Source organism: Capricornis sumatraensis, chromosome 5, assembly GCF_032405125.1.
Source record: "Capricornis sumatraensis isolate serow.1 chromosome 5, serow.2, whole genome shotgun sequence".
Classification (NCBI taxonomy): domain Eukaryota; kingdom Metazoa; phylum Chordata; class Mammalia; order Artiodactyla; family Bovidae; genus Capricornis; species Capricornis sumatraensis.
In genome coordinates this window covers 36,467,779-36,480,667 of record NC_091073.1, presented here as the reverse complement: position 1 = coordinate 36,480,667, position 12,889 = coordinate 36,467,779, and positions in this window count along the sequence as shown.

Sequence of the window (12,889 nt, the reverse complement as noted above, 5' to 3'; positions counted from 1 at the left end):
GTGAAGAATGAGTATATTTAAACTTTTTTTTTTAATTGAAAGGAAGTGGAAACCTGTCTTCTTACTCTAAGGCTTTGGAAGACACCAAGGATCCTGGATTCAAAGGCAGGAATGTAGGCGATGAGGTAGCATGCTGTTCTGTAATAAGGCAAAGGAATCAAGGAATAGCATCCTCTCTACTTGATGTCGGAAAAAGTCCTTTCACATACTGCAGAACACGGAACACTGAAGGCCATGGGAGAGCCTTAGGATTCAGAGCTTAGAGACCATGAAAGTTATACAGCACAGAGATTAGGCAGAAGGCTTGCCTGGATGCAGAGTCAAGTATGCCACTCTCTAGACTGCCAACTTTGAACAAGTTGCTTAGCCTCTCTTGTGTTTAAGTCTCCTTATCTATAAAAATAAAACTTACCATGGAACTGTTATAAGGTTAGCAAAAATACTTACGTTGTGGGAAGGGGAACCCCTTCCAGGGCCCGAAAGGGGGTGCTTGTCTAACACTTGGAAATGAATTGTCTGAGGAGACGCACGTGCTGACAAAGCAAGAGATTGTATTGGGGTACCTGGGTGGAGAGCAGTAGGGTAAGGGAAGCCAGGAGAACTGCTGTGACACGTGGCTCACAGTCTCAGGTTTTATGGTGATGGGGTTAGTCTCCCGGTTGTCTTTGGCCAATCATTCTGACTCAGAATCCTTCCTGGTGGTGCGTGCATTGCTCAGCCAAGATGGATGTCAGCGAGAAGGATTCTGGGAGGTCACAGTGGCGTCTCCTTTGGACCTTTCCCGAACTTCTCCAGTTGGTGGGGCTTCCCTGGTGTCTCACATGGCTTCCCTGGTGGCTCAGATGATAAAGAATCTGCCTGCAATGCAAGAGACCCAGGTTCGATCGCTGGGTCAGGAAGATCCCTGGAGAAGGGAATGGCAACCCACTTCAGTATTGTTGCCTAGAGAATTCTATGGACAGAGAAGCCTGGAGGGCTACAGTCCATGGGGTCACAAAGAGTTAGACACGACTGAGTGGCTTTCACTTCACTTTCCTGGTTGGTGCTGGATTATTACTTCCATGTTCATTACCAGGACCTCCTATTGTAAAATAATTAATGCAAATGGTTGCTATGGTACCTGGCCAGGGTGGGTGGTTTTAGTCAGTGTGCTTCTTGTAACACTTAGCTTGGTGCCAGAGCAAGGCAAAGAGTATCACTTTACTGAGTTGACAATATTAACTATTGTTATTTAATCCAGAATTTCCTAAAATGTGTTCCTCAGAAACCAGTTCTATAAACCATCCCCCTCCTCTCTCCTGAAATAGGATCCCTGGGAATACTACTTTGGGAAACAAGTAATGTGTCCTTCTCAGAGAAAAATCTCAAGTATACTTGTATGTTAAGTGTTTGGAAATGACATCCCTATTGCTTGAAACTTGATTAGGTATAATTTGCTGTTGTAGATGACATTTTGAGGTTTCTTAGCTTTTCTAAATGTCTGAAAGCCTCCTTTGTTTCTTTTGTAAAGATTAACTAATGAATGGAGGGCTCATTCACCTGGAGGGAAGAATCCTGGGCAGACCAGAAAACTGACATCAGTCTTGGGGACGTTGGAATCACCACCTGAAAAAGAACTTTAAATCTGGATCATTGTTGCCAGCCAAAATCTTTGCCTTCTCTGCCCACCGAGGCTAAATGAAAAATGTGGAGACAGAGTTTGAAGAAATAGAAAGATGGCTTTTATTCTCAGCCTGCAGAGAAGGGAATACAGTAGACCCATGCCTCAAGAACTGTGCTCCCCCTCCACGAGGAGTCTAGGGGCTTATGTAAGGCAAGGGCTCGCATTCAGGGTCAGTGATGAGGAGCAAAGGTGACAGGATCTTGATTACTTCCTCTTGCATTGTTTCAGAGATAGTCATAAATTGGTGTCAGTAACCGGGTATCTGATTCTGACAGTTCAGTGGCTCCGCAACCTCCTTTCAGATATGTAACTTTAAGGGGAAGGGTGTTGGAAGGGTAAACACCAGATAGGGGATGTATTTAGCATAGAATCAAAGGAGAAAATGTGAATTGTAACTCCTGCAGAGTTAGGGGGCAGAAAAGCAAGCTTAAAGACATGCAGAAGTTAAAAATCTAGGAATGTTCAGGCCTATTCACTGTTTTATCTTCTTTGTTCTCAGGAAAGGAAAAAAAAAAAAAAAAAACCTCATTCCTCTTTTCCTTGTCACTGCAACATTATGACAGTGGAACTCTAGGTTTTAGAAACCTTTATCAATATGACAGGCAAAAAAGTGATTTTTTTGTGTGTGTTATTTTAGAAATTCCTAATGAGACTGAACATTTTTTCATGTTTATTGGTCATTTATGGTTTTTATTTCATGCATTTTCTATATTGTCTATGTCCTTTGTTCATTTTCCTTTTGGATATTTTTTTTCTTATTGATTTGTAAGCATGAAACCGAGCAGGACCCTGTGGGTCTTCAGGGTACAAAAGTCTTTCTGTGCATTTCTTGTTTGTAGGAAATAGTCTTCACACAGCTTCCATGACCTTCCCTGAGTTCCCAAGGGCAGGTTCAAAGAGCTGCTAATCAAGGAAGGGAGGAGATGCAGAAACAGGAGAAGAGCAATCAAGAAACAATAGTACAGCCTTGGGGCAGGCTCCTGGTTTCCACACACACACACACACACACACACACACACACACACACACACACACCCGCCCCCCAGTGAATATACACAGCAATATCTTTGAGCTATTTTGCCGATACTGAAACCCCTACCAGAAAAAGTTAACCGTGTGCGTCCCACCAGCATGTAGACCCCAGATTGGTTGGACCAGAAGATTGACAATGCTGACTCCCAAATACCTCACCATCAACCAATCAGAAGAATGGCTATGAGCTGATCACACCCGCCTCTTTGAACGGTTACTATAAAACTCATTACCTCCTCTGGAGCCACCACATAGTTCTGAGGGCATTAGTCTGCTCTGCTACCCCTTGCCTGGTAAAGCAATAAAGCTGTTCTTTTCTATTTCACCCAAACCTCGGTCTCTGAGATTCAGTTTGGTACTAGGGTACAGAAGCTGAATTTCAGCTACAAGCATGGTTTGTTAAGGTGGGTTTTAGGCAAATTAAATGTGAGATAATATATGCATAAAATATCCAGTAAGTCATTGAAGACACAGGGTAAGGCCAACAAGAAAAGAATACTCACTAGGGAAAATAGAATACAGATTTGACTCTGAGGAAGAAAAGAATTCAGCAGAAGCAAAAAATGAAGTATTCAGAGTGATCTGGATAAGCATGGCCTCATATGATCCTTACCAGTCATGCTTTCCTATATTATACAATTTAGTGTGGCATCCATGACTGCAGGAAGTCCAGTCTTTTTTGAGTTTTACTCCCCAAGAACTGTATATACAAGAAGCCCCGGGCGTTCTGATTCATGTCCAAATATTTGTCTAGCTATCATTTTTCCTTCTTAAACCCAAAACTCAGAGTGCCCCCTTGAGGTCAGAGGATTCTGCAGAACGGCCCTGATGCTGTAACACTCCATAACGTGCTGCTGTTGCTTTGTGGACCAAAATGCCTGGTACACTGCCTTCTGAAACCCGAGCAGACTGAAGGCATGCCCTGACCAGCCCAAGCTATTGTTACCCAGAGACCATCAGCACTGTCACTCCCTTGCTGACCCTGAACCTCAGGGTTGCTGTCTACTGACCCAGGCCAACCTAACAGAGTGGCTATAATTATGCCACAAATCCTAGCCCAGGCGATGGCTATTCTCTTTGTACAAAGGAGAAATGCACAATTTGTTGTCATGTGAAATTGAAACTGTACCCTATAGGGTTAACCGAAACTGGCATCTTAAATCCCAAGTGTGTCTTACAAAACAGTAGATAAGGGAATAGCTTATTAAAACCCTCTCTGTTTGTAACTTCCCTTTACTAATTAGTAAATGAGTTGTTTTTCTTAAACAACTAATTTAGTTGTTGTTTTTCTTAACTGTCTATCCTCCAAGCTTCATGTAGCCCAGATAATATATTACAGGGCTCCTTAACCACCCCTATAGATAATGTCTCTGACGTATGGGTCACTATGGTAACAAGTAGATTTAAGTTGTTTTCTAGAAACCTAGAGTTGACTCTTACCCAGTTCAAACTGGTCAAGAGTGGTTGGGACCACCAGCCCCCAGACTGGGCCTGCCCAGGTGTCCAGTGAATGACCTTTTGACATCAGGAGGCTAAAAACTGCCATTTTTGAACATGTATCCCATGAAGAAGCACATAACCCAGAAACACCTCTGCAGAACAATGATTATCTCACCTTTTCCCTACCTCCAATCACCTTTCCCCACACCTAAAACCACCCTGCTTTTAAAAAGTGTTTATTTTTTTTTATTTTTGGCTGTACCGGGCCTTGCTTGCTCCGCGGGCTTTTCTCTAGTTGAGGCCAGCAGGGGCTACTCCCGGGGTTCTGCTTGCAGGCTTCTCACTGCGGGGGCTGCTCTCGCTGCAGAGCATGGGCTCTAGTGTGCTCAGGCCTCAGCAGCTGCAGCTCCTGGGCTCTAGAACCCAGGCCAGTGGTGGTGGAGCACGGGCTTAGTTGCTCTGCAGCATGTGGGCTCTTCTGGAATCAAGGGTCGAACCCATGTCTCCTGTATTGGCAGGTGGATCCGTTACCACTGAGCCACCAGGTAAGCCCCGCCCTGCTTTAATATCCCATAAATATTTTGCCTTCCAGAGGGCAGATCTGAGACTTGTTCTCCCATCTCCTTGCTTGGTTGCCTCATGAATAAACTTTCTCTGCTATAAACACTAACTGGATGTGCACCCAATATGACTCGGCCTGACCACCTTCAAATGCTTATAATTCGCATAGGTACTTGCCTGAAATCCGTCAAAGTGTTCAGGTCTTTTGAGTGAAAAATTTTCATGGCCAAGCAGAATCTTTGGAGTTGGTTCTGGGATATGAGTCTTCCTTTTCCCCCGGTTGCTGGCCTCCTGAATATAGGCAAGCTTTCCTTTTCCAATCAACACTTTCCTCTCCAGTACTGGCTTTAGAGCAGTGAACACCTGAAGCTGAGTTTGGTAACAAGCATCTTTGTCCAGCTCATCTGAAATAGCCATCTGATACTCTTTTCTCAGTTTCTCAGCTGCACTCACGCCCATATTTTTAAGGACAGTTGTGTTCTCCTGCACTAATCTGTCCTCATCATTTGTCACCGCCCTCTCCTTTCCCTGACAAATACACAGATAGGAGCGACCCTATAAAGTCAGTAAGAATTCTGCTCCTACACCCCCTTCTCACTGGAGACTTACAGACCAGACTTTCTAGGTAACTCTTTCCAGCTTCTCTAAGTTTCTTTTCTATCGTCTTGTCCGTGTTTTCACCAGCCTTTCCCCATACTTGATAAATCTTTCCAACAATAGACAAAACAGAAAAATTCCAAGCAATTCTTTTCTAAATCCCCAAATACGTTGAGCACAATTTTCACGTATCCATTGTTGTACCAACATTCAAAGTCTTTTGCGAAAATCTTTCATAACTGTGAGGAAGTGGTTCAAAGAGACAGCCTATGATATGGAAAGATAGCAGAACATATTGAAAATGTGTAGAAAAACTGTCTGGAAACCAAACTATAAATCAAACTGCTAACAGTGCTTATTTACAGAGGAAGAACATAAATTAAAAAGGAAAAATTATTCTCATGATCCCTCAACATAGGCTCTTCTTATTTGAAGTTTTAACATTTGTTTTAGAGAAACAAATAAGGACTGAACCCAGTCTGCTGTGTTGCAGGCAGATTCTTCACCATCTGAGCTACCAGGGAAAAGACGTAATAGAAACAGCAAATATATGGGAATTACAAATATTACAAAGTTCTTTAAGAAATGCTTCTGGATACGTGTCTCTTGGCACAGAATTTTGGCACTTTGTTACATTCAGATACTTACACTGAAGTATCTAAAAGGTCCTGATCAGGTCCTTCATAGTGCCAGTCAACTGATGAGAGGCTGGGAAGGAGAGGCCTGAGCAGCTGCCATGAGCTAAGAATACATCTCTACTGGCCCCAACCACAAACCCATCAAAACTACCAATAAAAGATACTCTGGCATGAATGTTGAGATGGTTGCCTCCTTCTGTAGATGGGGTAGGAGCTAAGAAGAAAGTAACAGGGATGAGATATCCTTGAAATTCTCTCAGTCTTTGAAGAGCAGCTAAGTATCTCAGATACTGTGTGCGACAGAGCTATAAAAGCAAATGGTAGTGGTTTAGTTGCTAAGTCAGGTCCGACTCTTGCAACCCCATGGACGGTAGCCTGCCAGGCTCTCCTCTGTCCATGGGATTCTCCAGACAAGAATACTGGAGTGCGGTGCCATTTCCTTCTCCAGAGGATCTTCCCAACCCAGGGATCAAACCCAGGTCTCCTGCACTGCAGGCAGGTTATTTACCAACTTAGCTACGAGAATACAGAACTTTAAAAGCAAAATTCTTGAACAAAGTTATTTGTTAGAATGCGTCTAGTTTTTGGATTTCCCAGGTGGTACTAGTGGTAAAGAACCTGCCTGCCAGTGCAGGAGATATGAGGGATGCAGGTTTGATCCCTGGGCTGGGAAGGTCCCCTGGAGCAGGGCATGGCAACCTGCTCTAGTATTCTTGCCTGGAGAATCCCATGGACAGAGGATCTTGAAGGGCTACAGTCCATAGGGTCACAAAGAGTCGGACAGGACTAAAGCAACTTAGCATTCACACATCTAATTTTTATTAGTGAGGGAATCAGGAATTAAGCAATTAGACAATAGAGTTGGTCTTCTTGCTTCACACACACACAAACGTGTATACAGTTAGCAAAAGGAAATGTGGTTAAATGAGATACAAACCTGGGGAACATTCTACAGGGTAATAAAACCATAGTATCTTCTGGGTTAATTTCTCTAAAGGTTATACAATCATAACGCCTTATCAAATCCTTCAGGGTAACCTCCAACTTTCTACGGCTATGGCACCATTTGCTCTTTTATCAGTTGTGGGTGTTGGTCAAATATACCTTGAAAACAAAGCTACTAGAATCAGATGAGGGTAAACCAGGACTGCATGGTTCCACTCTACCTCCCTAGTGAAGAATCTCCCTCCAGTATTAACTTTGAAAGTTCTCAAAATGTGTCTTTGTAAGGGAGCCAGTATTTTCACGTACCACCATGGCTAGAATTGTGTATAAAATAGGAATAAAGGCTCCAGGAGGCACGCCTAGGGATTCTTCCTGTGACTTTCAGTATTTGGAACGTGTGAAATTGGTTTTGGCTGCTCAGAAACATCTATTATCCACCAGGTAATTCCCCACTGAGAATTCTTCAGGCAAAATGATCATTCCCTTCTAGCTGCCTTCACAACCAAAGCTGCTTCTTTTAAATTCAGGAGTCATGTAAACTAAATAGCCAGTGGAAATTTGCTGTATGACTCCAGGAACTCAAACCCAGCTCGAGCTCTGTGACAACCTAGAGGGATGGGATGGGGAGGGAGGTGGGAGGGGGGGCCCAAGAGGGAGGGGACATATGTATACCTATGGCTGATCCATGTTGACATATGGCAGAAACCAAAACAACATTGTCAGTTCAGTTCAGTTCAGTTCAGTCGCTCAGTCATGTCCGACTCTTTGTAATTATCCTTTAATTAAAAATAAATAAAATTTAAAAAGAAACGAGTCAAAGAACTGCTTGTAAAGTCAGGACCAAGTGAAATTCTGGTGGCAAGGGTTTGTGTAAAGTCAGGACCAAGTGAAATTCTGGTGGCAAGGGTTTGTTTTTCCTTCTTACCTTCGTATGCTCAGTCCTAACATGGCAAACACTCAGTAAAATGAAGTAAGCCTATACAAGCTTAACTAGACTATAAACATTAATGCTTCTTGTCTGTAAACTTAACCTAGTACTAAACAGAGTGTGTGAATTGCCTGTTCAAATTTCAAGGAGATCTAACCAGTCCATCCTAAAGGATATCAGTCCTGGGGGTTCATTGGAAGGACTGATGCTAAAGCTGAAACTCCAATACTTTGGCCACCTCATGCGAAGAGTTGACTCATTGGAAAGACCCTGATGCTGGGAGGGATTGGGGGCAGGAGGAGAAGGGGACGACAGAGGATGAGATGGCTGGATGGCATCACCGACTTGATGCACATAAGTCTGAGGGAACTCCGGGAGTTGGTGATGGACAGGGAGGCCTGGCGTGCTGTGATTCATGGGGTCGCAAAGAGTCGGACATGACTGAGCAACTGAACTGAAGGCAATAAGGTACCCTGTTACCCTCACCTTCATGTCTTTGATTAGTGAAAATCTTCTATACATTTCCTCATCTTCCTCCATTTGTGAGGCTGAGTCCTCTAAATTTTGTCTTCCACGAGTGATTCAAAGAGATAGTAATCAAATGTGTCCCCAAATTTGGTTCATTGTGGGTCTTAAAGGACAACTTCTCTTTGGGGGTAATATTAATTTCTAAGCCATCAGAAATGAACAGAACACTTTGTACTTTCTACTTACTGGGCATTAACTGTGACTTGCTTCACAGAGACAAGGAGAGAGGAAGTCATTTTCAAGACAGAAATATCATTATTGGTTGATAGACCCTACAGTATTCTCACAAAATGTGTAGAAGTCATTCAAGTCCATTCTTTACCTGGAAATCTGTGATAAAGTTTTAGGAAGAATCTTATTATAGCACAAAAGCATTTAACTATTTGAGGTGTGTTTGTGTGTGTATTTGTGCGTGTTTGTGTGTGAAAGAAATGGGCACTTAAACGTTGATTCGATTGTCTGAGAAATAATCTAGATTTTAAGAGAGAGATTGGTCCCAAGTCACAGGAGCTCCGTGTTAAGGCACAACCAGTCCATGGAAGGTGCTATGATCCCTTCACCCTCTGGGCTGCCTCACATGGGGACTAAGAGGATGCCTCAGTCTGTGAACTAGATGCAGCTGTATTTAATGCTTAGATCTAAGAATCTGACATTAGTCATGGCTCCAGTTCTCTGGGTGAGGCAGGATGCAATTTGTTCTGAAAGTGCAACTAAGGGAAGGAAGCTCAGTAGGGAATGAGCTGAAAAGAGGAAAACTCTTTAGAATCAAGTTGTACTTGGTTCTCATAGCCAAAGCGAAAAACCTCAACAGTAAAAAAGAAAATTGTGTTTCCTGCTTTAGAGAAAGCTCCAGGGGAGCCCAAGCCACAGTTGCAGTGTTCTCAGAGAACACTGACTCTCTGTCACCACCAAGGGAGAGGTTAGAATGAATATTTCAATTCATCCAATGTTGGAACCCAGTTTGAACTCAGAGGAATGGAGATTAAGACAGAATCTTTGATTTCTTGTTCATGATTCATATCTTGTCCTCATTCTGTCTCTGAGTGATTTTCCCAAATCTTTGTGATTTCCAACTCTGTTCCGTTCTCTGGTCATATGTGAATAACTATGTAGAAGATTAGGACAAGGATATAAGTTAGGATTAAGATACAAATATTTGTTTTGCAGCTCTCCCCCAAGCCACCTTCTGTGCATCTAGAAAGCTAAGTTTATGAGTTTTTCTGGGTTTAGCATGTTTCCTTTAGCAGACATATGGTAAAGAGTCTCAGGGGTCAGTAAAACCTCAGCCTATAAGAAAAGTATGACATAGCAACTTAATACATGGGGAAATGAGTATGAACTCAAGACTTCAAAAACATATATGTTTTCTGACACTGACTTCTCCAGTGCCCCAGCAGCAGTAGCACTGACTCACCACTAACTCTCATGCGTACTTATAATACCAATATTTGGGTCTTTGATATTTTCTCCACCAAAAAGGAGCCTGGACTCCTTGGACTGTAGCAGTTTCCAAGATTAGAAACAGGAAAAAAAAATTGAAATGGGTCAGGAAATATCCTTCTATTGCCAGAAAACAATAATTCTTTAAAAATACATTTGAGTTAGTGCTAAAAGGGCATAGGCACCATATTAAAGGTGTTCTTGTTTGGTGGTTCAGATGGTAAAGCATCTGAACCACCCTGGGTCAGATGCCTAGTTCGGGAAGATCCCCTGGAGAAGAGCATGGCAACCCACTTCAGTATTCTTGCCTAGAGAATTCCATGGACAGTGGAGACTGGTGGGCTGCAGTCCAGGGGGTCACAAAAAATCAAACATGATTGAGCAACTAGCACTTGTCAAAATTTTGAAAAATTCACAATCAAATTATTATTTTTTAAGTTTCTAATGATAAAAGATTAAAATAAAATGTAAGAAAAAATATAGATACAAGACAAAAGAATGATGAAGATGAATAGATCTGTTCAATTTTTACTTATTAATGATATGAAATAGTAAATAAAACAGTAGGTAGTTTTTCCTTTCCACTTTCTATGTCTTGCTAAAGGATAATTTTTAAAAGCAGCCATTATTTCTATATGACATTCTTATGTAGATATAAAATCCATGTGACTCATTAATTAATGAGGGAAACAGCCCTGTGTTACCACTTGATCAAAGGAGAATTAAAAGAAATATATATATATATATATATATACAGTCAATAAGGAATGCCAAAGTAAATTTACAAATAAATGAAAATGGGTTTATCTACAGCAATAATAAATTGCACTCAACTGTTAATTTGCATTTCTATGGAAAAAATCATTTGTACTAAAATATTAGTTCACTACAACTTACAGAGTCATAAAATGCTTCACTTTTCCAACAAAGGTCTGACTAGTCAAAGCTGTGGTTTTTCCAGTAGTCGTATATGGATGTGAGAGTTGGACCATAAAGAATGCTAAACACCAAAGAATCGATGCTTTTGAACTGTGGTGTTGGAGAAGACTCTTGAGAGTCCCTTGGACTGCAAGGAGATCTAACCAGCCCATCCTAAAGGAATTCAGTCCTGAATATTCACTGGAAATACTGATGCTGAAGTTGAAGCTCCAATACTTTGGCCACCTGATGGGAAGAACTGATTCATTAGAAAAAACCCTGATGCTAGGAAAGATTGAAGGCAGGAAGAGAAGGGGACAACAGAAGATAAGATGGTTGGATGGCATCACCGACTCAATAGACATGAGTTTGAGCAAGCTCTGGGAGATACTACTGGTGTGAAGGACAGGGAAGTCCATGGGGTCGCAAAGAGTCAGACACAACTAAGCAACTGAACAACAACCACAAAGTGGTTTATTGGGGAGGAAAAATATGACTTTCTTCTTCTTTTCTATGTTCTTTGCTGGGACCACTGTAACAAAAGACAGATTCATAAGAGAAACTGTACAAATTTGTTTAATATAAGTTCTATGGGACACTTCATAAGGGAATGAAGACATGAAGTGGTTGTACTTGAGTGTTTTAAGGCTAGCTCTGATGAAGAGTAGAGAGTGGTGCAACAATGTGATAGGACAAGAAAGGATATGAGCCAAGTATAGAAACCTGTTCAGATTCCTCTCTTGGAGATAAGGATGTTCCTTTCCCGAAGTATTGAGAGTGTACCATTCACATGAGGATTTATTTTTTAATTGTTTCATTTATCTATTTCTGGCCGTGCTGGGTCTTTGTTGGTGCACAGACTTTCTCTAGCTGTGGAGAGCGGAGGCTACTCTCTAGCTGTGGTGTGTGGATTTCTCAGTGCTGTGGCCTCTCTAGCTGCAGAGCCGAGGCTCTAGGGTGTGGGGGCTTCGTGGTTGTGGCTCCCAGACTCTAGAGCACAGGCCCAGCAGTTGTGGCCCACATGGGCTTAGTTGCTCTGTGGCATGTGGGATCTTCCCAGATCAGGGATCGAACCCAGGTCTCCTGCACTGGCAGGTGGATTCCTATCCACTGCGCCACCAGAGAAGCCCTCATATGAGGGTCTTATAAACTGCTTCAGAGTAAGGCAAAGCCTGTCCTGCACATGCTGTCTCTCAGATTTCTTTAGCATAATATAGTCAATATGCCAAGGTGCCATATTTTGAGGTAGTATGTCCTGAACCCCATCAACGAATCAATAGAAAATTGTACTAGACAGGACAGTTAACAATTTTTTTTTCCAGATTTCAGAGTCTTTCACAATTTTTCCTCACAGTCTGTTTATAAAGTATATGCTGCTGCTGCCACTAAGTCACTTCAGTCGTGCCGACTCTGTGCGACCCCATAGACGGCAGCCCACCAGGTTCCCCCATCCCTGGGATTCTCCAGGCAAGAACCCTGGAGTGGGTTGCCATTTCCTTCTCCAGTGCAGGAAAGTGAAAAGTGAAAGGGAAGTTGCTCAGTCAGGCTCCTTGGTCTATGGAATTTTCCAGGCAAGAGTACTGGAGTGGGGTGCCATTGCTTTCTCCATATAAAGCATATAAATGTCTGTATTTTTATGTCTGTATACAGGGAAGAATATATACAGGCAATAATAGAGGTAGATATTGTTACAAGAAACAAAAAATGATCAACACCAGCAGCCACATGAAGTAATAGAATGAGGGTTTGACAATTTTTCAGCACACCCATTAGTTGTGCGAGAAGATAATGTATTCCAAGAAAATAAAAGAGCCATTTATACCAAAGAGAATTGGCTACATAGACTCAACCCCTAACCACCCAGGAGAAGATGTATCTATATCTTTGCTATGCAAAGTGTGGTTCAAGGACCAGTAGCATTAGGATCACTTGGAAGCTTGCAGGAAATGTAGAATCCAAAAAAAAAAAAGGAAAGAAAGAAAAGGAGATGTAGAATTTCAGGTCCTATAAACCTAAAGAATCAAAGTCTGTAGTTTAACAAGTTTCACAGGTGATTTTCATGTACCTTAAAGTTTGCAAAACCCTGATCTACATATTCTGCTAGTTATAATGAGACACATCAAATGGAAGCCTTCAATTAAACCTTCACATTAAACTGTTAAGTCAGAGCGGTAAGCTATTTGGTTCTATATGGCCAGG